The following is a 25,459-nucleotide window of genomic DNA, read 5'->3' as shown; positions in this document are numbered from 1 at the left end:
TCCTTGTCGTGAGGGTCTTCTGTATTAGAAAATGTAGCCCATTTCTACCATCTCATAAACTATACCTTGACCTGTCTTATTAGCGGGATGTTGCTATTGTGCTCACCGTTAGACCCTCAGTTTAGGGGGGGACTGACGACGGTGGTATATAGGTTGATTTGGCTAGAGATGGTCGGGTGTATTGTGGGTTATCGATTATAGAACAGGCTCCTCTAGGTGGGTTTGGAGCACCACCGAGTCCATAGAGTTTTAAGTGTTTGCGCTCGTAGTTCTCAGGCGGATGCTTGAGTGATAGAAGCATTGAGATTTAGGGTCGGGCATAGTGGGGTATCTAATCCCAGTTTGTGTCCTGGTTTTCGTGGAGTTTTGTTGGTCATGAAGCTAAGATCATTTTTTGGGGGGTATTGAATGCATCTTGTGCTTATAACAGCTTGGTTGCATTTCAATCTTAGTTGAGGTGATAATGAAAAATCACTCTTTACGCCGTGTAAAGTTAATTTGGGTTTCTTGTGTGACCGCGGTGGCTGGCACAAGATTTACCAACCCTGGTGAGTTGCCTTAACTAAGTCAAGTTTACACTTTTTGCTTAATGTTAATTACTGCTGAGTACCCGTGGGGGTGTGGCTAGGCAAGGCATTTTGGGTTACAATTTGGGTGGTGAGCCTGATGCCTGCTCCTGCTGTCTTTTTAAGGTATTGAGGGCATTTTCACTGGAATGCGGTTACTTGCATGTATATGTTTGGCAAGAACTAACTGTAAGGTTAGGACTAAGTCTTTTTTGTCCTTGAGTATGTGTAATAGCCGTCTTAACATCTTCAGTGTTATGCTTTATTGTAAACTACAAGGACAGTGGTTGTTTTTAGGTTTGATGATTGTTATTGGAGTTTTCTTTTAGTTGTAGTGGTACTTGATGTTGATTTAGGGTTTGTTTGGTTGGTAAATTTTTGGTGCTTGGAGAAGCAGTTTTAATGGATAACAAAAATGTATTGGTTGGAGGAGGTTTGATGGTGTGGGTATTGGCGGGCTAGTGGGATTAGTATTAAAGGTGTAGAGAGGAGTTCAGTTATTGTATTGAATTGGGGTGTTTGTTAAAGTTGTAGGTTCTTGTAGTTGAAAATACAACGCTGGTTTTTCAGACCAAAGTTCTTGGATAGAAGCCCAGCAGGAATTGTTATGACATATTTCATACTTTTTTTAAGTGTTAGTTTTATTTTGGGGGGGTTAACAGTTGCTTCTAACCCTTCTTCTTATTATGCGGTGGTAGGGCTGGTGCTAGTGTCTATTGTAGGGTGTGGGTGGTTAATGAGTTTAGGGGTGTCTTTTGTAGCGTTGGTGTTATTTTTTGTATATTTAGGTGGGGTGTTGGTGGGTTTTGTATATTCGGTTTCATTAGCAGCGGATCTTTTTCCTGAGACTTGAGGAGACTGGTGAGTTGTTGGGTATGGTATTGGGTTGATTTTAAGGTTGGGGGGAGGGACATTTGTTATAGGGCTGTCTGAGTTACGGTGGTTGGGGATGGACACGGTGGATAGTGGGGGTGTTTCTTCTGTTCGGTTAGATTTTGAGGGTGTGGCTATGTTTTATTCTTGGGGGGTGGGGCAATTTTTAGTTGCGGGTTGGTGTTTGTTGTTGACGTTGTTTGTTGTGCTAGAGCTTGTACGAGGGCTGTCTCGGGGGGCAGTTCGGGTGATTTAAAGAGATATAGTTCAGAAAGTAGTTTAATGAAAATGCCAACTTTGGGAGTTGGTGATAAAGGTTTGATTCCTTTTTTCTGAGGGGTTAGGAGGAGAAGGTTTGAGGTTTATTGATTAGTATAATGTGTTTTAGGAGAGTTGGAATGTTGGGATCATAAGAAGGGGGTAAAAAAGAGCAATTGGGAAGGGGTAAATGATTGGTAAAGCAGGTAAGTGGGTATAAGGAAATGATGGAGTGAGTGAATGAACAAATGAATGAATAAACAAACAAATGGTATAAGGAAATGAGGGAGTAAGTGAATGAACAAACGAATGAAAAAAACAAACTTTGATGAATGGAAAATAAGGGGGTAAAAAAAGGTAAGCAAATAAATTTAACAAATTAATGATGCAAACTCTTTGAACGTGAAAATTAGCGAGATCAAATGTTTGTAAAATTTAAAAATTTGTTCAAAAATTTAAAAACAAAAATTAATGATAGATAGAGGGAAAGTCCCTAGATCATTACAAAAATGATAAAATATTTGTAATTTTTTGTGAAATTGACGAGCAAAAATATGTCTGGTGAGCATGAATTAAACTGCACCTTGATGAGAGACGAAATGGAAGAGCCAAACCAACAGTACATGAAAGTGCCTCCCAATGCCAGCCAAACTCCCAAATTTCATACGGACGAATATTCCTCCCAGAACAAAGGTGTTGTAGATGACGGGATAAGAACACACGAATCCAATGTGAATCATAATTTATCCAACTTTATTGTGGTGTTAGCATAGCTTTATAGTGTTGTTAATTAGCCTCATACACATTGCAAGTGCTAGCTCATCATTGGCTTCTGATTACCTAAGTTATATTTGCGCAAATGCTGTTTCTTTCTCATTCTTATGGTTACTTGTTTACTACTTGCTTCACTTTCCTATCCGCTTTATTCTATTCTTCTGTCACGTATGCAGTTTCACAGACACAGTGACCTTCTAATAGTTTTCCCTTACCGTGGGACCAGAACTATAGCATCTTTCTCATGTCCTCTTTCTATCAGCCACATTTCTGTAATACTTTCCACACAAAGGTGCCAGCACAGAAAGCTCTTGCTGCCCATGCAGTGCCCAGGCTGCCCAACCAATTGGACCACAAAGTCAAAGCTTGCGGGTTTTCTTTCCTAGGAATAAGGGTTACTGTTTCCTCTTTTAAGCCGTGCCTCCCAACTGCCAGTCCTATTCCCAAAATTCCATACAAACAAAGATTCCTCTGAAAACAAAGGTGTGAGCACAGAAAGCTCTTGCTGCCAATGGAGTCTCCAGGCTGACAAATGAACTGAACGACTGAGTCAAATCTTCCAGTCTTTCTTTCCTGGGGATAAGGGCTGCTGTTTCATGTTTTCAGACCTGCCTCTCAACTGCCAGCCCAACTGCAAAAATTGCATACGGATGAAGATTCCTCCCACACCAAAGGTGACAGCACAGAAAGCTCTTGCTGTTCGTGGAGTGCCCAAGCTGGCCCACCAATTGGACCGCAAAGACAAAGCTTCCAGGCTTTCTTTCCTGGGGATAAAAACTGTTCTTTCCTGTTTTCAACCCCACCTCCCAACTGCCAACCCGACTCCCATAATTCTATACGAACAAAGATTTCTCCCACAGCAAAGAGACCATGATACAAAGCTCTTGCTGCCCATGGAGTCCCCAGGCTGACACAACAACTGCACCACAGAACCAAATCTTCCAGCCAGTCTTTCCTAGCGATAATGGCTGTGGTTTCCTATGTTCAGACCTGCCTCCCAGTTGCCAGCCCGACTCCCAAAATTGCATACGGATGATGATTCCTCCCAGGCCAAAGGTGCCAGCACAGAAAAATCTTGCTGACCATGGGGCCCCCAGGCTGGCCCACCAACTGCACCACAAAGCCAACACTTCCAGGCATTCTTTCCTAACGATAACGGCTGTTGTTTCCTATTTTGAGATCTGCCTACAAGCTGACACTCCGACTGCCAAAATTGCATACTGATGGAGATTCCTCCCACACCAAAGGTGCCGGCACAGAAAGTTCTTGATGCTCACGGAGTGCCCAGCCTAACCCACCAACTGCAACAAAAAACCTGAAGTTTGTAGGCTTACTTTCCTGGGGTTAAGGGCTGCTGTTTGCTGTTTTCAACCGTGACTTCCAACAGCCAGCCCGACTCCCAAAATTGCATACCAACAAAGATTTCTCCCACACCAAAGGTGCCAGCAGAGAAAACTCTTGCTGCCCATAGAGTGCCAAGCCTGGTCCATCAAATGTACCACAAAGTCAAAGCTTCCAGGTTTTCTTTCCTGGTAGTATGGGTTGTTGTTTCCTGTTTTCAGACCTGCCTCCCAACTGACAGCCTTACTCCCAAAATTGCATACAAAGATTCCTCCCACACCAAAGGTGCCAGCACAGAAGGCTCTTGCTGCCCAAGGAGTCCCCAGGCAGACACACCAACTGCACCACAAAGCCAAAGCTTCCAGGCTTTCTTTCCTGGTGATAAGGGCTGTTGTTTCCTGTTTTCAGCCTTGCCTCCCAACTGCCAACCGGATTCCCAAAATTGCATACAAACAAAGATTCCTCCCACACCAAATGTGCCAGCACAGAAAGGTCTTGCTGCTAATGGAGTCTCCAGGTTGACAAACCAACCGAACCACCAAGTCAAAGTTTCCAGTCTTTCTTTCCTGGGGATAAGGGTTGTTCATTCCTGTTTTCAGACCTGCCTCTCAACTGCCAGCCCGAGTCCAAAAACAGCATACGGATGAAGATTCCTCCCACACCAAAGGTTCCAGCACAGAAAACTCTTGCTGTTCATGGAGTACCCAAGCTGGCTCACCAATTGGACCACAAAGTCAAAGCTTCCAGTCTTTCTTTCCAGGGAATAAAGACTGTTGTTTCCTGTGTTCAGACCTGCCTCCCAGCTGCCAGTCGGACTCCCAAAATTGCCTACGGACGAAGATTCCTCCCACAGCAAAGATGCCAGCACGAAAGCTCTTGTTGACCATGGGGTCCCCAGGCTGACCCACCAATTGCACCACAAAGTCAAAGCTTCCAGGCGTTCTTTCCTAGCCATAATGGTTGTTTCCTGTTTTCAGATCTGCCTCCCAACTGACAGCCCGACTCCCTAAATTGCATACAGAGGAAGATTCCTCACACATCGAAGGTGCCAGCGCAGAAAGCTCTTGGTGCTCATGGAGTCCCCAGTCTAGTCCACCAACTGCAACACAAAGCTAAAGCTTATAGGCTTTCTTTCCTGGGGATAAGGGCTGCTGTTTCCTGTTTTCAACCGTGACTTCCAACAACCAGCCCGACTCCCAAAATTGCATACAAACAAAGATTCCTCCCACACCAAAGGTGCCAGCACAGAAAGCTCTTGCTGCCCATGGAGTACCCAGGCTGAAACACCAATTGGACCGCAAAGACAAAGCTTCCAGGTTTTCTTCCAGGGAATAAATTGTTATGTTTCCTGTTTTCAACCCTGCCTCCCAACTGACAGCCTGACTCCCAAAATTGCATACTGACGAAGATTCCTCCCACACCAAAGGTTCCAGCACAGAAAGCTCTTTCTGCTAATAGAGTCCCCAGGCTGACAAACAAACTGCATCGCTCAGCCAAACCTTCCAGGCTCTCTTTCCGGGGAATAAATGCTGTTGTTTCCTGTTTTCAGCCCTGCCTCCCAACTGCGAACCCGACTCCCAGAATTGCATGCAGACAAAAATTCTCCCACACCAAAGGTGACAGCACAGGAAGCTCTTGTTGCCCAAGGAGTCCCCAGGTTGACACACCAACTGCACCACAAAACCGAAGCTTCCAGGCTTTCTTTCCTGGCTGTAACAGTTCATTTTGATACATGTTCGGAATAAAGACAAGTGGCAGAAATACTCAAACACACAAACTATCTTTTATTACAGTGAGAATAATAAAAATTGTACTACACTTAGCAAGAGGAATCAAAAAAAAAAAACTAAAAAAGGGATACAAAATAACTACCTTAACGGGTGACATTAAAACAAATACTACGATCAGCATTTAATACAGTATTTAATACAGCATTTAATAGTAGTGAAAAGGGAGGGTTAAAGGGATACCAAAAAAGGGATCTATTAACACAGTATTGGTTAGTAAAAAGCGAAATTAAAGGGAAATATTATGAACAACTTTTTTATGTAACAATATTCAATAATAAAAAGGGGAATTAAAGGAACACTAAAAGGATATTAAAAAGAAAAGTTTGTTCTCTCAGTTGCTTCCTATCAATAAACTGTGCTTACCCACACAGACAGACCAGGGCTGTCAGGATCTGCAGCAGCTGGTCGGTGCCCATGCTTAGCGGGCGTCTCCGTGGAGCAACACAGTCTCTGTGGCAGGATGAGGATTGCTCAGCTCAGCAGTCCCGACACCCCATTTTTATCAGTTCCACATTACACTACATAGGACCAGTACATAGTATAAGGTGATGCCTGAATGGCAGCCAAACACCGCCTAATCATTACCTAATGGCAACAGTCTGCGCATGTCCTACTTGTAGGGCAAGGGACAAGTGACCCCTGCCCACATAATCTTCCTCCCATCATCATCTTTCTCACCCCTATGTATGACCTCTACCATCGTGTTTCAAGGGTAGATGTATCTATCATGCAATATGTAGCAAAAGTAAGGAAGAACTCAGCTCTGATAATAGAGGATATAAAGTTGACTTGCTAAAAAGCACAATTGACCTTACAATTAGCTTGTACCATGAAGTTACATTGTACTATACTCTAGTTGGTTACACATCCTACTATGATTCCTTTCTCACGCCTCTATGCTCCATTGACCATCCAATTCAAAAGTACCCCCCTTACACTGGCAGTATGGGTTGCTGTTTCCTGTTTTCAGTCTGCCTCCCAACTGACAGCCCGATTCCCAAAATTCCCTACAAATAAAGATTCCTCCCAAAACAAAGGTACCAGCACAGAAAACTCTTGATTCCCATGGGGTCTCCAAGCTGACAAACCAACTGAACCAACAAGTGAAAGTTTCCAGTCTTTCTTTCATGGGAATAAGGACTGTTCATTCCTGTTTTCAGACCTGCCTCCCAACTGACAACCCGACTCCCTAAATTGCATACAGAGGAAGATTCCTCACACATCGAAGGTGCCAGCGCAGAAAGCTCTTGATGCTCATGGAGTCCCCAGTCTAGTCCACCAACTGCAACACAAAGCTAAAGCTTATAGGCTTTCTTTCCTGCGGATAAGGGCTACTGTTTCCTGTTTTCAACCGTGACTTCCAACTGCCAACTCGACTCCCAAAATTGCATACAAACAAAGATTCCTTCCACACCAAAGGTGCCAACACAGAAAGCTCTTGCTGCCCATGGAGTGACCAGGCTGACAAACCAACTGCACCACAAAGCCAAAACTTCCAGGCTTTCTTTCCTGGCGATAAGGGCTGTTGTTTCCTGTTTTCAGACCTGCCTCCTAACCGCCAACCCTATTGTCAAAATTGCAAACGGATGAATATTCCTTCCACACCAAAGGTGCCAGCGCGGAAAGCTTTTGCTGACCATAGAGTGCCCAGGCTGACCCATCAAGTACACCAGAAAGTCAAAACTTCCAGTCTTTCTTGCCTGGCGTAATGACTGTTGTTTCATTTTTCAGATCAGCCTCCCAACTGCCATCCCAACTCCCAATATTGCATACAGACAAGGATTCCTCTCACACCAAAGGTGCCAGTGTAGAAAGCTCTTGATACTCATGGAGTCCCCAGTCTAGTCCACCAACTGCAACACAAAGCTAAAACTTCCAGGCTTTCTTTCCTGGGGATAGGGGTTGATTTTTCCTGTTTTCAGCCCTGCCTACCAACTGGCAGCCCTACCCCTGAATTGTATAAAAAGAAAGATTCCTCACACAGCAAAGATGCCAGTATTAAAAGCTCCTGGTGTTCATGAAGTGTCAAGACTGACCCAGTAACTCCACCACAAAACCAAAGCTTCCAGGCTTTCTGCCTTGGGGTTAAGCGGTTTTGTTTCCTGTTTTCAACCCTGCCTCCTAACTGCCAACCTGACTCCCATACTTGCATACAAACAAAGATTCCTCCGAAAAGAAAGTTGCTAGCGCAGAAAACTCCTGCTCTTCATGAACTCTCCAGGTTGACTCACCAACTGCACCACAAAGCCAAAGGTTCCACCTTCCTTCTATTCCTGGGAATGATGACTGCTTTTTACCGTTTTCAGCCCTGCCTCACAACAGCCAGAGAGACTCCTAAAACTACATACGGATGAAGATTCCTCCCATAGGAAAGCTGCCAGCACAGAAAGCTCTTGCCTCACATGAAGTTCTCAGCCTGGTCCACCCATTGCAGCAGAAAGCCAAAGCTTCCAGTCTTTCTTTCCTGAGAATAGGTACTGTTGTTTTCCGTTTGTAAGCCTATTCCCAAACTGCCAGCCCCACTCCCAAAATTGCATATAAACAAAGATCTCTACAACAGCAATTAGGTCATGACAGAAAGTTCTTGCTGCCCATGGAGTCCCCAGGTTGGACAACCAATTGCACCAGAAAACCAAAGTTTGCCGTCTTTCTTTCCTAGTGATAAGGGTTGTTCTTTCCTTTTTCAGACCTGCCTCCCAACGGACAACCTGCCTCCCAAAGGACAGCCTGACTCCCAAAATTGCATCCGGACGAAGATTCCTCTCACACGAAGTTGGTGTGTCAGCCAGGGGACTCCATGGGCACAAAGAGTTTTCTGTGCTGGCATCTTCGGTGTGGGAGGAATCTTCGTCCGGATGCAATTTTGGGAGGGAGGTTTTCAGTTGGGAGGCAGGGCTGAAAATAGGAAAGAACAGCCCTTATCTCCCACAAAGAAATCCTGGAAACTTTGGCTTTGTGGTACAGTTGGTGTGTCAACCTGGGGACTCCCTGGGCTTCAAGAGCTTTCCGTCATGGCCTCTTTGGTCTGGGAGGAATTTTGTTTGTATGCTATTTTGGGAGTGGAACTGGCAGGGCTGAAAACAGGAAACAATAGCCCTTATCGCTAGGAAAGAAAGCCGGGAAGCTTTGGCTTTGTGGTGCAGTTGGTGGGTCAGGCTGGGCACTCCATGAGCATCAAGAGCTTTCTGTGCTGGAAACTTTAGTCTGTGAGGTACCATTGTTTTTATGAAATTCTGGGAGTCAAACTGTCATTTTGAAGGTACGGTAAAAAAACAGGAAACAACGGCCCTTATCCCCAGGAAAGAAAGCCGGGAAGCTTTGGTTTTGTGGTGCAGTTGGTGGATCAGGCTGAGGACTCTATGGGCAGGAAGAGTTTTCTCTGCTGGCACCTTTGTTTTGGGAGGAATCTTTGTTTCTATGCAATTTTGGGAGTCGGCTTGGCAGTTGGAAGGTAGGGCTCAAAAGAGGAAAAAACCGCATTTATTCCCCAGAAGGAATGCCTGGAAGCTTTGGTTATGTGGTGCAGTTTGTTTGTCAGCCTGGGGACTCCATGGGCAGTAAGAACTTTCTGTGCTGGCACCTTTCTTGTGGGAGGAATCTTTGTATGTAATTTTGGGAGTCAGGTTTTCAGTTGGGAGGCAGGTCTGAAAACAGGAAACAACAGCCCTTATGGTCGGGAAAGAAAGACTAGAAGCTTTGGTTTTTTGTTGCTGTGGGTGGGCCACTCTGAACACTCCATGAGAAGCAAAAGTTTTCTCTGCTGGCAATTTTCGCCTGTGAGGTATCTTTCTTTTTAAGCAATTTTTGCTGGTCGGGTTGGCAGTTGGGAGGCGGGGCTGAAAAACAGAAACAACAGCCCTTATCCCCAGGAAAGAAAGACTGTAAGCTTTAGCTTTTTGTTGTAGTTGGTGTGTTGTTGAGAGTATCTTAGATGATGGAACACATAACATTCTGTTTCAGGTCTACTTGCACAATTCGGCCTGCATGTCGCACAGCAGGGACCTGTGTTCTCCAGCAGCAGATGTGTGTCCTGGACCAGCAGATATCAGAAGGCTTCCTAGAGGAAAACAAGGAAGGAGGATGTTATCCAGGGTGTGAGAAACCAGAAGATGAGGGACCTGGAAATGTGCCGTGGCTAGTAAAGCCAATAAAGTTATAGATCTAGTGTGTGAAAATGAATGGAACCAGTAGAAAGTTAGCGTTTGAGCCCTGTAGGACCCTGGATAATGTGTGTATTTTTGGAATAAAGTTAGAGCATTGACTGTACCTCCATGAGGATGTGTCTTTGCCTCTGGAACTCCTTTTCTGCTTCTTCTCGTTTTAGTGTGTCAACCTGGGGACTCCATGGGCAGTAAGAGCTTTCTGTGCTGGCACCTTTCTTGTGGGAGGAATCTTTGTCCGTATGCAATTTTGGGAGTAGAGCTGGCATTTGGGAGGCAGGACTGGAAAAAGGCAAGAACCGCCCTTATCCCCAGGAAAGAAAGCCTGGACGCTTTTGCTTTTTGTTGCAGTGGGTTTGTCAGCCTGGAGACTCCTTGCGCAGCAAGAGCTTTCTGTGGTGGTATCTTTGGTGTTTGAGGAATCTTCGTCCGTATGCAGTATTCGGAGTAGGGCTGGTAGTTTGGAGGTAGGGCTGAAAACAGGAAACAACAGTTCTTGTCGCCAGGAAAGAAAGTTTGGAAGCTTTGGTTTTGTATTGCAGTTGGTGTGTCAACCTGGAGAATCCATGGGCAGCAAGAGCTTTCTGTGCTGTCACCTTTGGTGCGAGAGGAATCTTCGTCCGTATGCAATTTTGGGAGTCTGGTTGGCAGTTGCGAGGCAGGGCTAAAAACACGAAACAGTAGCCCTTATCCCCAGGAAGGAATACCTGCAAACTTTGGTTTTGTGGTGCAGTTGGTGTGTCAGCCTACGGACTCCATGAGCAGCAAGAGTATTCTGTGGTATCACCTTTCTTGTGGGCGGAATCTTTCTCTGTACGCAATTTTGGGAGTATGACTGGCAGTTGGGAGGCAGGGCTGAAACCAGGAAACAACAGCTTCCTTCCAGGAAGGACTGGAAGCTTTTGCTTTTCATTGCAGTTGGTTTGCCAGCCTGGAGACTCCTTGGGCAGCAAGAACTTTCTGTGCTGTCACCTTTAGTGCGGGAGGAATCTTCATCCATATGCAATTTTGGGAATCTGTCCGACCTTTGGAGGCAAGGCTGAAAACAGGAAGCAACAACCCTTATGGCCAGGAAAGAAAGACTGGAAGTTTTGACTTTGTGGTGCAGTTGGTGGACCACGCTGAGCACTTCATGAGAAGGAAAAGCTTTCTGTGCTGCAACTTTCGTCTGTGAGGTATCTTTCTTTTTATGCAATTTTGGCAGGTCAGGCTGGCATTTGGGAGGGGGGGCTGAAAACAGGAAACAACAACTCTTATCCTCAGGAAAGAAAGACTGGAAGCTTTGACTTTGTGATGCAGTTGGTGTGTCAGCCTGGAGACTCCATTGGCAGCACTTTTCTGTGCTGGTGTGGTGCATACCTTTGGTGTGGGAGGAATCTTCATCCTTATGCAATTTTGAGAGTCTGGCTGGCAGTTGGGAGGCAGGGCTGGAAACAGGAAACAGCAACCTATATCATCAGGAAAGAAAACCTGAAAGCTTTGGTTTTGTGCTGCAGTTGGACGGCCACTCTGGGCACTCCATGTGCAGCAAGATCTTTCTGGGTCTGGGGGTCAGTCTGGGGGCCTCAGAGGGTTTGAGGGGAAGTTGGGAGTGTCCTGTGGGACCAGGATGGGATTTCAGGGCTCCTGGAGGGGCTGGGAGGGGTTTTTGCCTTTATACTGTTGGCATCATCTAGTATTGATGGGGGAAATTTGTGAGCTGACTGTTTCATAATCATCCCAATTTTAACATACAATATGATTATTAGAATAAAAAGCAAAAAGGTAATATCAACAAAACAGTAACAGGATGAAGCTCTTGGTTGAAGACTCTGGTTGCTTCCTTTTTTCCAGTGATTTTAACTCTTTTTCGTCTGGGTTTTAATCTCAGCTTTGGCATTTTGCTGTGAACTTTGTGTCCATTGGAAATCGTATTAATTGTTGATGAGAACAAAGTGGAATTCCAAGGTATGTGATATATTGATAGGATTTCACTGGCTGACCTTTTATTTGTCCAGGCTTATCACCATAATGTTTCCGCTCTTTAGCCACCTGAATCAGATTGAATTGAGTTGTTTTCCGGGTCGGGTTCTCTTGTTGAGTCTAAGGTTTTTTAGTGGATTCAGTTTCAGGCACAAAGGAATTTGAGGGAGGTAAAGAATAATCTTCCCTTTGTTCATTATCACAGGGGTCACTCACTCTATTTTCATTAATGTGAGGAAAGCTGGGAGACTGTAGAAACATCACTTGAACTTCAAAGTCTCCTGGTTTCTGTCTCTCCTCAGACTTAGAATCAGGGTTCTCTGTGGTTTCCCAAGTCTCAATGCCAGGATAAGACACTGGTTTATGAAGTTACCTGACCAAACCAGGAGCCTGTTTTTTCAGCAAATTTTCTCTCTGCACTCTGGTGCAACAAGACTTTGAAGGTGGTCAACCTCAGTTTGAAGCAGCTCATTTTTAGCAACAAGTTTATCTGATTTTTCTCCTGTTTCCCTCTCAAAGACTAATGATGACTTCAACAGCACATTTTCTGATTTCAAAACAGTAGACTCAACATCAGAAATCCATTCATGACTTCCCTGTCAGCACTCCATCCGAATGTCTGTGCACTCACTTTGGCCTGAGAGAAACCTGCCTGTTTGCAGGGCACTGATAGGACAACTTTTCTTTTTGCAGGTAGAAAAGGGCAGATAAAGAAAAAACAGATGGGTCCAGCAGAAGTGATGCTGCTTCTGTCAAAAGCAGAGCAGAGGTCGAAAGCACTTGAGGAAGTTGCTTGCAGAAACACTGTGCATTCCAAGTTACAGCTCAGGAGTCTCAGTGACTTGTCCAACAAGAGAGCTCCTTTTCCATTTCTCAACCCCCAGATCCCTCAGGAGTAGGAAACTGAAAGCACTGACTCAGAAAAGCTCCTTTCCTTCCTTATAATTGTGTTTTGTCCTTCCCATTTGACAGTGCTCTTGGAAATGTGCTGGTGTGATCTGGATCTGTGAGGATCCCTGACCTCCCACAGCACTCATCCAATGGCAGGAAGACCCTGCCTGGCTCCTGTTGGGGTTCTCACCACCACCGACCCAGTATGGGTCACTGGAATGGGGAGCAGGGCGGTGGGACCAGTAAGGACCAGTTAAGGAAGTTGGGGGCACTTCAGCATCTCCATCAATGTCAGACCAGTACAGACCTGTATAAACCTGTATATACCAGTATAGACTGGTATAAACCGGCATAGACCAGTATAGACCAGTATAAACCAGTATAGAGCAGTATAAACCAGTACGGACCAGTACGGGTCACTGGAACGGGGAATGGGGTGGTGGGACCAGTAAGGACCAGTTAAGGGGATTGGGGGCACTTCAGCATCTCCATCAAGGTCAGGCCAGTATAAACCAGTATAGACCAGTATAGACCAGTATGGGCCGGTATAGACTGGTATAAACCAGTACGTACCAGTAAGGGTGACTGGAACGGGGAATGGGGTGGTGGGACCAGTAAGGACCAGTTAAGGGGGTTGGGGGCACTTCAGCATCTCCGTCAAGGTCAGACCAGTACAGACCAGTATAGACCAGTATAGACCATTATAGACCAGTATAGGTTAGTATAAACCAGTATGGACCAGTATAGACCAGTATAAACCAGTATGGGTCACTGGAATGGGGAATGGGGCGGTGGGACCAGTAAGGACCAGTTAAGGGGGTTGAGGGCACTTCAGCATGTCCATCAAGGTCAGACCAGTACAGACCAATAGAAACCAGTATGGACCAGTATAAACCAGTATAAACCAGGATAGACCAGTATAAACCAGTATAAACCAGTACGGGTCACTGGAATGCGGAATGGGGTGGTGGGACTGGTAAGGACCAGTTAAGGCAGAACTCAACTGGGACTTACTGGTTTGGGGGTGGGCGTGTCCCCTCTTTAGGTGGGCGGGGTCCCTCCAAGTGGGCGTGTCTTTTGCCTCCTTTCCCCCTCCCTGAACTGGGAGCTCAACTGGGACTTACTGGGTTTTGAGTGGGCGTGTCCCCTGCCAAAGACAGACCCACCTTCAACCCCTCCCCCCACCTTTAAGGACCCACCAGGTCCCCTCCCCCCCCTTCCTGCCCCTCCCCCACCCTCAGGGTCCCTCCTGCCCCTCCCCCATCCTCGGGGACCCTCCTACCCCTCCTCCACCCTCGGGGACCCCTCCTGCCCGTCCCCCACCCTCAGAGACTCTCCTGCCCCTCCCCCACCCTCAGGGACCCTCCTTCCCCTCCCCCACCTTTGATGTTCCTCCCTGCCCCTCCCCTACCCTTGAGGTCCCCTCCTGCCCCTCCCCCACTCTCAGGGAACCTCCTGCTCCTCCCCCCCCCTTGAGGTCCCCTCCTGGTCTTCCCCCACCCTCAGGGTCCCCTCCTACCCCTCCCCCACGCTCAAGACCTTTCCCCCAATCCCAAAAACCCCCCTCCCAGGTCCCTCCCCCACCCTCTGAGCTCTTACTGGGTTCTTACTGATGTTACTGGGAGGGTCCCTGAGCTCTTACTGGTGTTACTGGTGTTTCTCGGAGGGTCTCTGAGCTCTTACTGGTGTTACTGGGAGAGTCCCTGAGCTCTTACTGATATTACTGGTGTTACTGGGAGGTTCCCTGATCTCTTACTGTTGTTACTGGGAGGGTCCCAGACCTCCCCAGTTTGTTTACCGATCCATTACTGGGAAGGGGGCGTGGCCTCACGCTGCCACTGGTCCCTTACTGGTCGAACTGGGAGCCTCCCCCGATCTCCCCCCAGCCCTTACTGGTGCCTTAGTGGTGGAACTGGGAGGGTAGGGACCGTTACTGGTCCCTTACTGGTCTGTACTGGGAAGGGAGAGGGGAGGGTCCACCCCCTCGAGGCCCCTCCCCACGCAGTGATGTCACCGGGTCCCAAAAATAGCCCCGGGAGGCCCAAACTGGGAGGGGGACCCAGAGCCGCTCCCAGTGCGACCAGTTCAGGTACTGGGAGGGACTGGGAGGGACTGGGAGGGAACTGGGAGGGGACACTCCGTGTCCTCGGGGTGACCTTCGGTGGGGGAGGGGGATGGGCTGTTCCCAGTGGCTCGCAGTAGCTCCCAGTAACCCCCAGTGACTTCCCCAGTAACCCCAGTTACTCCACCAGTAGCTCCCAGTAACCCCAGTGACCCTCCCAGTAACCCCAGTAACACCCCCAATCACCCCCCCAGTAGCTCTCAGTAACTCCCAGTGACCTCCCCAGTAACCCCCAGTGACCCCCCCAGTAGCCCCCAGTAGCCCCCAGTGACCCCCCCAGTAACCCCAGTGACCCTCTCAGTGACCCCCAGTGACCATCCCAGTAACCCCAGTGACCCATCCAGTGACCCCCCCAGTAGCTCCCAGTAACCCCAGTGACCCCTCCCAGTAACCCCAGTGACCCCCCCAGTAACCCCAGTGACCCCTCCAGTAGCTCCCAGTAACCCCCCCAGTGAACCCCCAGTAGTTCCTAGTAGCTTCCAGTAATCCCAGTGTCCATCCCAGTAACTCCCAGTAACCCCAGTGTCCATCCCAGTAGCTCCCAGTAACTCCCAGTGTCCACCCCAGTGCCTCCCAGTATCTCCCAGGGCTCCCAGTAGCTCCCAGTAACTCCCAGTAACCCCCCAGTAGCTCCCAGTAACCCCAGTGTCCATCCCAGTAACCCCAGTGACCCCCCCAGTAACCCCCCAGTAACTCCCAGTGTCCTCCCCAGTGCCTCCCAGTATGTCTCAGTTTAACCCAGTTCCCCCTCCCCGGGCCCTGGGCCGGGTGGGGGAGGGGCGGGCTCACATTTCCATGGCAACGACCCTTTCCCTCTGACCCAGTTTCTCCCAGTTCCTCCCAGTTTAACCCAGTTTTTCCACATTTTTCCCCATTATTTCCACATTTTTCTCCATTTTCCCAGATTTTTTCCCCATTTTCCGGGATTTTTCCCCATTTTCCCCCATTTTTCCCCATTTCCCCACATTTTTTCCTTATTTTTTCCCATTCTTCCCAGACTTTTCCTGATTTTTCCACATTTTTTCCTCATTTTTCTCCATTTTTCCACATTTTTCCCCATTTTTCCCACATTTTTTCCACATTTTCCCTCATTTTTTTCCCAGATTTTCCCGGATTTCCCCATTTTTCCCCATTTTCCGGGATTTATCCCCATTTTCCTGGATTTTTTCACATTTTTTCCACATTTTCCCAGATTTTTCCCCATTTTCCCAGATTTTTTCCCAATTTTTCCCAGAATATCCTGCATCTTCCCCCATTTTTCCTGATTTTTCCCATTTTTCCTCATTTTCCCTAATTTTTCCTCAATTTTCCCAAATTTTCCCGGATTTTTCCCCAGTTTCCCCCCATTTTCCCGAATTTTTCCACATTTTTTCCACATTTTCCCAGATTTTCCCGTTTTTCTCCATTTTCCCAGATTTTATCCCATTTTCCCCAGATTTTCCCACATTTTTCCCTCATTTTCCCCCATTTTCCCCACATTTTCCCGGATTTTTCCCATTTTTCCCCATTTTTCCCACATTTTCCCGGATTTTTCCCCTTTTTTCCCCATTTTTCCCACATTTTCCCATTTTTTTCCCACTTTTTCCCCATTTTCCCCTGGAATTTTTCCCCATTTTCCCTAGAATTTCCCACATTTCCCCCCATTTTTCCCCATTACCCCGGATTTTTCTCACATTTTTCCTAGAATTTCCCACGTTTTTCCCCTTTTTCTCCATTTTGTCTCCATTTTTCCACATTTTTTCCTAATTTGTTCCACATTTTCCCAGATTTTTCCCCGGAATTTCCCACATTTCCCCCCATTTTTCCCCATTACCCCAGATTTTTCTCACATTTTTCCTGGAATTTCCCACGTTTTTCCCCATTTTCCCACATTTTCCCAGATTTTTCCCCATTTTCCCGGATTTTTCCCCATTTTTTCCCCATTTTTCCGACATTTTCCCATTTTTCCCACATTTTCCCAGATTTTTCTCTGGATTTTTCCCCATTTCCCCCCCATTTTTCCCCATTTTCTTGGATTTTTGGGCCCCCAGTTTTCCAAATTTCCCAAATTTCCCCAGTGGGAAAAAATGGGGAAAAAAATCAGGAATTTTGGGGAAAATGGGAAAAAATTCGGGAAAAAAGTGGAAAATTTGAGGAACACAAATGAAAAATTGGGAAAAATGGGGGAAAAATTGTGGAAAATGTGGGAAATTTGGGGAAAATGTGGGAAATTTGCAGAAAATTGATGAAAAACAGGGAAAAATGGGGGGAAATTTGGGAAAACTGGGGGAAAATCCGGGAAAATGTGGAAAAATCAGGAAAATGTGGAAAAATGGGGGAAAATCCAGGAAAATGAAGGAGGAAATTGGGAAAAATGGGGAAAATTTGGGGGAAAAAGTCAAAAATTTGGGAAAATGGGGGATTTTGAGGAGAAATGGAGGTAAAATTAAGAAAAAAGTCAGAAATTTGGGGAAAACGGGTGAAAAATCAGGAAAAATTGCAGAAAATTGGGAAAAATTAGGGGAGTTTGGGAAAAAATTGGGAAAAAAGGGTGGAATTTGGGGAAAATGGAGAAATTTGGGAAAAATGGGGTGAATTGAGAAAAATAATGGGGAAATTTGGGAAAAATTGGATGAAAAATTGGGGAAAATTGGGAAAAATGAGGGGAAATTTGGGGAAAATGGGGAAAAATGGGGGAAATTTGGGAAAAATGGAAGGAATTGAAAAAAAAGGGGGGAATCTGGGAAAAATGAGGGAATTCAGGGGAAAGGATGAAAAATTTGGAAAAATTGGGGAAAAATTGGGAAAAATGGGGAAATTTGGGAAAAATAGTAGAAATTGGGGGAAAACTTGGGAAAGAAGTGGGAAATTTGGGAAAAATGGAGAAAAAAGTGGGAAATTGGGGAAAAAAGTGGGAAATTTGGGAAAAATGGATAAAAAATTGGGAAAAATGAGGGGAAATTTGGGGAAAAACTTGGGTGTCCCCCCCAGGTTCAGCCCCGCCATGGCCCCGATGGCCCTGGGATCAGGTGAGAACCCTCCCCCACCCCTGACCTCTCCCCTCCCCAAGATCACTGTCCCGTGGCCCCCCCCGGTCCAAACTGTGACCCCTTCCCCACCCCATTGCCCCTCCCCCAATTTATGGCCCCTCCCCCATTCTGTGTCCCCTCCCCACTTTATGACCCCTCCCCAACCCCGTGGCCCCTCCCACACTCTCTGACCCCTACCCCACTTTATTACCCCTCCCCCACTCTGTGCCCCCCGTGACCCCTCCCACACTCTCTGACCCCTCCCACACTCTCTGACCCCTCCCCCACCGACAGCTTCTCCCTGCACAGGTGTGGGCAACTACCCAGGCAGGATGAGACCTGACCCCGTCAGGCAACAGGGTCCTTGCCCTGGCACGAAGAAGCCTGGAGCACAGGGACCCTGCTCTGCAGGACAGCCCCAGGCACCCCGGGCTGCACCCCCACCTTCCCAGCCCGCAGCCATCCCTCACAGAAGGAACCCACCTGAGCTGTCCTTCTGACGGTGCTGCAGGGAAGGCCTGCCCTGCAGAACATCCTCCTGTGCAACAGAGAAACTGGGAGAGTCCTGACAGATGCGCAAGGCTGTGGGACGTGGTAGCTTTAGGAGATTCCTCCAGGAACACAAGCGACATTGCCCTGCACCTGTAGACTCACTCTGCAGAGGAGTGTGAAGTCGTGTCTCCAAGGGAAGTCTCAGCTGAACACCTCCCATCTTTCCGCTGCCTTTAACCTCCCTCTACCTTGCTTCTCTTCTCTCGTGCCTACAGGCAGTGCCCTCGGCCCTGCTGGGCTGTGCAGAGGAGCTGCTCCTGGGCAGAACTGTCTCTCTGCAGTGCTGCCCGCTTGCCAGGAGTTCCCTGTGTGCCAGGAGCCCGACCCAGCTGAGCAACACAGCAAGAGCCAAAGGCAGCCCTTTCTCTGCCCCTCTGGGTTCCCTGCAGGTGTCCCTGGGGCTCCAGGGGAACCTGTTGTGGAACAGGCTGAAGGAAACAATGATGTTCCCTCTTCTCACCTCTTCAGTGACACTTCTTTCCAGCAGTGACATTTCTCCTCTTAGAAAATTAAAAGGGTCTGATGATCACCTTTTCTAGTTTCATCATTACACAGGACACCAGGAGGGTGACAGCAAAGGATCTGATAACTCCCTGGCACAGTGGGGGTTTTCCTGGAGTCACACTCAGAAATGTGTCAGGGCTCTGAGAGGTGTCCACCCCTGAGCTGGACTGATGCACTGCTCACACACACTACCTTGTTCAGAGACACGAGTCCTTCCTTCACACACACACAGGCAGTTCATTGCAGCAGGGGCAATGAACTGGGTTCCTGCTGCCACTCCCAGAGCCTGGAGCCACCTCAACCCTGTAGTGCTCCTACCCTGCCCACTCCTCCACTTCAGATGAACACTGGGGTTTTCTACTCACTGGAACTGCCCAGTCCAACCCCTCCCCAGTCCCCCCATCTCCCTGCCCCGCCCCAACCCAGCAAGAAAGGGAGGAAATAGAGGACAGAGACAGTGACAGCGTGTCTGGACTGCTCAGGAGATTATCAGCTCAGGCGGCAGCTCCTGCAATCCCCAGGTCCAGACCCTCTTCCCAGTGGCCCAGGCAGTTGCTGCCATGTGGGCACACGCTCTGCTGCCCAGGAGGGTCCTGTAGTGCAGGGCTTTGCAGATGGCCACGTAGCGGTCGTAGGACATGATGGTGAGAAAGGCAACCTCTACTGGGATCAAGAAGAAAATCAAAAAACACCTGTGCAGTTCATCCTGAGTAGGAGATGCTCCTGGTGTTCCAGAGAAAACTGACCATGGTTTTGGGGACAGTGGTGCAGATGCAACCCAGGTTTGTGAGGGAGAGGTGGAGCAGGAAGAAGTCCCTGCGGGTGTGCAACTGGTGGTGGTAGGCTACGGCGCTGAGGTCGTTGCCCAGGAGGGCAGCCAGGGAGATGCCCAAGAAGAAGCAGAAGTGCAAGAGCTGCAACCAAGAGGAGGAAGTGGGGGATGGAGTTGCCGTTGGACATGAGCTTCCTCCAGGCATCCGGAAGTGTCCAAGGAGGAAAAGGCAGGGAAAACTTTGGGACAGGTTTCCTAGATCAAACCCATGAATTCCTCTGAGCATCTACCCTCATCCCAAGTATCTGCAGTCACACATATGTAGATTCTGGACTGTAGAAGACAGGCTTAGCATGACTTTAAGATGATTTCTTCTGAATTTTTGGATTTATTTTTCTACTGCCAGGTCTGAGAGCTGTGTCACGGTGACACGGGGGGCATCATGGAACCAAAGGAACCCTGAGACATTTCAGAATCCCACGTGTCTTGGGTCTGTCTGAACTGGAGTTCATTTTCTACTGCAGCCGTCACAGTGCTGTGTTTTGCATTGGGAGATACAAATCACACCAGTGCTTTGGCAACTGCTGAGCAGGGCTGGCACAGTGTCCGCATTGTCAGCTTCCTCCCTTGAATCGGGGGCAAGATCATGGGAGGGAATACAGACAGGCCAGTTGAGCCAAATGGACCAAAGGGATATTGCAGAATATATGACGTCAGCTCAGCTACAAGAGCTCAGGAAAGGAACAGGAAAGGGGGAAATCCATCTTTTTACAATACTTGCCTTCTGAGTGACCTCTCTGTGTGGTGAAGCCCTGCTTCCCCCTGAAGTGGCCAGGCATGGCTGCTGATGGGAAGTAGAGAATAAATCTCCTTATTTTCCTCTTCACTTATGCATGCACAAACTTTGGTTTTTGCTTTAGTAAAGTGCCTGAAGGTAGAAGTCATTTTCCATGTTTTTCTGTCTCTGCTCTCTGACTGGGAAGGGCAGTGATAGAGGGGCTTGGTGGGCACCTGGTATCCAGGCAAGGTCAACCCACTGCAACACTGCAGGGTCTCATGGAACCAAAGGACTGCTGGGACACTGAGGGAACTCACGGAATCATGTGTCCGTCGTGACACTGCCCTGCGTCACGGAAGCAAATGTTCCCTGGGAAACTACAGAAAACCAGGGAATTAAGGGATGTCATTGGGACTTGCGGGACCTCAATGAATTAAAGAAACCCTGGGATCTCTTTGGAACTTCATGGAATCAGAGGGGTAAACCAAAAGAATTAAACCCAATGACCAGAAACCATTGGATCGAACATTTCTTTAATATGCCAGCTGGGGCTTCATGGGGGTACTCTGCTATGCATGAATCAAAGAATCAGTATAAATTTCGGAATATAAATACAGTGATACTTGAACGCCCCTCCCCTTCACAAGTAGTCAAGGATTCTGTTATGATTTTGGGTCAAATAGTATCTGGGATTGTATTCGTGGAGCAAGACTGCCATCTAGCTTCCATTTCTTCTGGGGGGACTGTCATTTTCGCGGAGTTGTCTCGCTTAACAGGCCTCGTAACATCTCTGATTGATCTGTCCGACCTCTAACCCCTAAACTAAATGTTCTAGGACCAACTAGGACATGTGTCTTAGATGTCTAAGCATTTGCTTAAACAATGTTTAATTAACTTTCTTCTTAGGAGAACAATCTCTTTTTAAACAAGTTTTCTGAGGCATGTAAGCTAATTTCTTGAAGATGGGCATAACACATTAGTTTCCATGTATTATCTACATTCTCTCTCCTAAAACTAATTGTAGTCTTAAAAGAAAAGACCACTACCATGCCAAGTAAGCAAATCCCTTTGTCGATTAGGATTTTTACCTAAGAAAAACCTTCTGATTTCCTAAATCATTTAGAAAGGAGATCCTCTCTCATTTCAGTGCCATTGTGACAATATGGGGGCATCATGGAAGAGGGAGGTCCTGCAGAGAGACTTCAGATCAGAGGTTTGGGCAATAATCAACCAGAGGAAGTTCAACAAGGGCACGTACCGGATTCTGTCCCTGGGATGGGGCAACCCCGGATGTACAGACAGATTGGGAATGACATGCTGCATAGCAGTTCTGGAAAATGGCCTCTGGGGTCCTGGTGGATGGCCAGTTGACCGAGAGTCAGTGGTACCCTGGCAGGGGCTCACTGCTCGGTCACACGAGGGTTTTCAGACACACGAGTTCTTGCACACAGACACAGACAGTTCATGGCAGCAGGGGCAGTATCTCCTTGGGTTCCTGCTGCCACACCCGGAGTCTAGATGTACCTCAGTCCTGTGGGGTGCCACCTGCTCTGCCACTATCAGAGATGCCCCACGGCCTGAGGGACAGACACGGGGAGCTCTGTCCACAGAAGTACATCCCAGAGCTGCATCCAGGGCTTTGCCAGCGTTTAGTACTGTAAATGCAAAGTGACACCGAGACACTCTTTGTCCCACGTAACTTCAAGGCTCCCGCAGGAGACTGATGGCATTCGTACTTGCTCAGGGTCATCTCCCCGCATCAACACCAGGTGTGTGCTCAAAACTTGTCTGTGCAATGCAAACAGAGACAGCCTGTTTAGTCCTTCCATGTCTCTCCAGAGAAGGCTAAAGAACATCTATTGGCTGGGTGAGAAGCCAGTGCTGGAAGTAGTGGTTCTGCTGTGAGTGCCAACAAAAAGTGGTTGTCAGGTCTGGGATGCACGCCCTGTGGAGCTGACCTGGGTTTTCCAGTGTACATGGCAACAGATCACACCCTACCCTGGTGGTCCTTCATGTCCTCCTACGGAGGTGAGTGACAGCGATGGGAAAAACTATTTGACTGTGCCTCTGAGTGTCCCCCAACCTGCTGCAGATGTGCTGGTTCCAGCACATCCAGTTCAGGTGACAGGCTGTTCCCTGGTCCTCTAAGAAAGAGGAGCAGGACGAGGGACACAGCAGAGCTCACTTAAGGAGACTGCATCTCCATGAAATACAAAGCAGGTGGGAGATGCCACACCACGTCCGAGTTTTCTCTGCGGAAGGTGCTTCTCCCATGCACTGCCTCACCGTAACACTGGTGCCACAGCCCCCGACAAAAAGCCAAGTGGTCTTTGCCTCCAGCAGAAGTGCTCCTGCTGCCAGTAAGGTTGCTCTCCGGGACGGAGCAGGAGAGGCTGTGCCCGGGGTGCTGAGCCCGGAGGCATGTTCTACCTCTCGTGCCCCTCGACCATTCTCACAAGCTCGTGCCGTGGAGGACAATTCAGCAGTCTCCAGGTACCAACAGAGGAGGAATGTGAGGGAAGAGAAGATGGCGGTGAAAGGAGCTCATGGTCTGTCAGTCTTCAGTTCCCCGATGCCAACCCCCACCCCTGCCACCCAGCCCGAACCCACCGCCTCCGCGGTGCAGAGCCCCGACAGTCACCGTGCTGCCACCGCTCTCGCCTGGCCTCCACCTCCAGCTCGCACCCGACGAGAACCCGAGCACCGCCGGTGCCGGGCTCAGTCTCGGGGCCGAATTGTTGGAGGAGGGCAGCGGAGGGAGAGGAAGGCAGAGGAGGGAGAGGAGGCGGAGAGGAGGCCCGCCCAGAGCGGAGAACAGGGACTGGTGGGAGCAGAGAGACGGATCTCTGGATGCGGTGCTGCCGGGGAACTGGGCTAGCGGCGCTGGCCTCGGTTCTGTTCCGTGCGCAGGGCTGGCGGTCGAAGACCTCGGGGGTCGGGGCAGCCGCTGGAATGGCCATGCAGGTCCCTCGAGACTACCGTCCTGCCTGGCAGGTTCTTCACAGAGCCCTACCCCCGAACTATCCTCCCGTCTGTTCCCCCCTCTGTTCCATAAAGCATTCCCTCGGAACACTCATCGTTCTTTTCTTTGTCGAGCCATTCCTCTTTCCTTTCTTTACTTTCTGTCCTTTAGAGAACTCCTGCTGTCCGTCCTTCGCCTTTCCTACTTTTCTTCCTCTCTTTGCTTTGCTTAGTCCCGTGGCTTTCCATTCTTCGGTGACTCCACCAATCCACCTCTCTTTCCCTCACTCATCTCTCCAGCAAACACTAATGGACACTTCCACTACTACACACCTTGACATCCTCTTAAAATTCTTCTCCGTATGGTCCTGACTGCTTCTGTGCCCTATGTTCTGGGAAACAACATCCAGTGCAAAGAGCACTTCTGACGAACTTTCTTCTTTTTCTCCCCTCCACTGGCTGCAGTTAGAGCCCAGGTGCAGCAGGACCCATTGGTGGAGACCACCGAGGACAGTGAAATAACCATCAAGTGCTCACACGCCAACGCAAGGAGAGGCAATTTTATCCATTTCTACCGGTAACTCCCTTGCCACAGCCCCGAGTTCCTAGCACGCGCTGCTAAAGGGTTCAGAGAGCTGAGGACGAAAGCCGGGTTGCTGCCGGTGTCGGCAGACCGTCTTTCCACAGTCCTCTGACTCTCCCGACCCCGTCATGGGGATGCAGCACTCTACAGAGGATGTGGTAAAGGTAGAAATTAAGGAGGAGATTGTCGAAGTTCATGGTGAGACCAACCTGCCTGGTTGCTGAGCGTTAGAAATCACCTCCCTCTCTAGAGAAGAGAGCTGCCAATAACGACTCTTTTGGGGAGAAAGAAGCAGGAGGGCAAAGAAATCACCTCTTCTGTCTTTGAGTTTCTCCCTCCCCAAGCAGCAGTCCCTCTCGATCCCTCCGTCGACTGTATTCTGAGCTATGCCTGGCTCTGAGTCCTCATTCATGGGCAGCGGTTGTTCCCCGTCAGATCGCATTGCAGTCCTCCCCTCCCCAGTTGCAATCACCTGGTCTACTGCACACCCACTGTTGACCTTTTGGGAGTTTCGTGACTTATTCCCTGCTGCACCTTTCACAACTTCCCGTGCTCTCCTCAGCTCTCTGTGCTGCTTGCAACTTCCTCGGGGAACACGTGTCTCCTCCACCTCTGTGGTTTTTCCGTTTTCCTTCTTCATCTACCTGGGAAGAATGCCTCTCTCCCAGCTCCCAAGGAGATGAGTCTTCCTTGGCAGCAGCCCAGTGTCTCTGGTTGTACCTTTCTCAGCTGGGAAAATGCACAGTGCGATAGAGGAAAGTGGCTTAAGCAGGGCTGCTGGATATCCCAGCCTCAGTGTTGGCAAGGACAGCATAAACCCTAGGGAATGTGCTGAGGGATGAGCAGGGAACAGGATGAACACTCAGTATGTGACCGTCACGCACACTAAGGGAGCACACTGGGCAACAACCAGAGTGCTTCCTGCCAGTGGTGGGGCTGGGAGAGCCCTGGCCCACCCACCTGAAAGCGCAACTGAAGGTCTGGGGGCTTGGTAGATGGAGATCCTTACTCCCAACCCCTTCTCTAGATCAACTCCACTGTGATCCCTGGCACCCATCACACAACAGGAAACATACTGTTCATTTTGTTTGTCTAAGACGGTGTTTTCTCTACAAAGTAAATATGATGATATGATAAACGATGGAATGAGGATAATGGTATGAGTAAGAGCATTCCAGTGGAAGTGCTGCACGTCCACAAGATCTAAAAGAGACTCCTTGGCTCGTACAGGGTCCTGAGTCTTTCACAGTCTTCCCAGGTGGAAGATCAGCATAAAGCTCACCCTTCCTATGCCTGTGTGCTCCTGCCATGGTTCTCCCCTTTTAGGTATCAGAGCAGAGGTAACACATTTACAGGAAGGTGAAAAGTCTACATTTGTACTGAGAGAATAATCGAGGATGGTCCTGTAACCATCCTTCCTGAGCCCAGGGCCACATGAATGGAAGTCTCTCCTTTCTTCCTGCTTTTGTTTCCTCTCTCACCACCTCTAACACTTGGCCTGGCTTGGCTGCACCTCACTCAGTAGCGCTGTCTACCTTCACAATTTCTTCAGCACACGTCCGAG

The 25,459-nt window shown here is 48.5% G+C and overlaps 3 long non-coding RNA genes across 3 annotated transcripts in view; 2 read left to right on the top strand and 1 right to left on the bottom strand.

The window, feature by feature from the left end:
• Positions 1-1,069: 1,069 nt before the first annotated feature.
• Positions 1,070-25,459, top strand: LOC116798922. The gene is made up of 3 exons (XR_004360965.1): positions 1,070-1,686; positions 8,072-8,076; positions 25,448-25,459. It is a non-coding gene; the product is annotated as an uncharacterized LOC116798922 (long non-coding RNA).
• The window catches only part of LOC116798923, a 35,852-nt gene continuing 23,099 nt past the window's right edge, over positions 12,707-25,459 (bottom strand). The window contains exons 2-3 of the long non-coding RNA XR_004360966.1: positions 12,983-13,588; positions 12,707-12,922 (exon numbers count right to left, since the gene is read on the bottom strand). This is a non-coding gene — a long non-coding RNA (uncharacterized LOC116798923). The remainder of the gene's footprint in view (positions 12,923-12,982; positions 13,589-25,459) is intronic.
• LOC116798926 lies at positions 14,529-20,769 on the top strand. The gene is made up of 3 exons (XR_004360970.1): positions 14,529-14,704; positions 17,708-17,745; positions 20,624-20,769. It is a non-coding gene; the product is annotated as an uncharacterized LOC116798926 (long non-coding RNA).

This window comes from Chiroxiphia lanceolata, chromosome 26 (assembly GCF_009829145.1).
Source record: "Chiroxiphia lanceolata isolate bChiLan1 chromosome 26, bChiLan1.pri, whole genome shotgun sequence".
NCBI lineage: Eukaryota > Metazoa > Chordata > Aves > Passeriformes > Pipridae > Chiroxiphia > Chiroxiphia lanceolata.
This window is presented reverse-complemented; position numbering and strand designations above follow the sequence as displayed.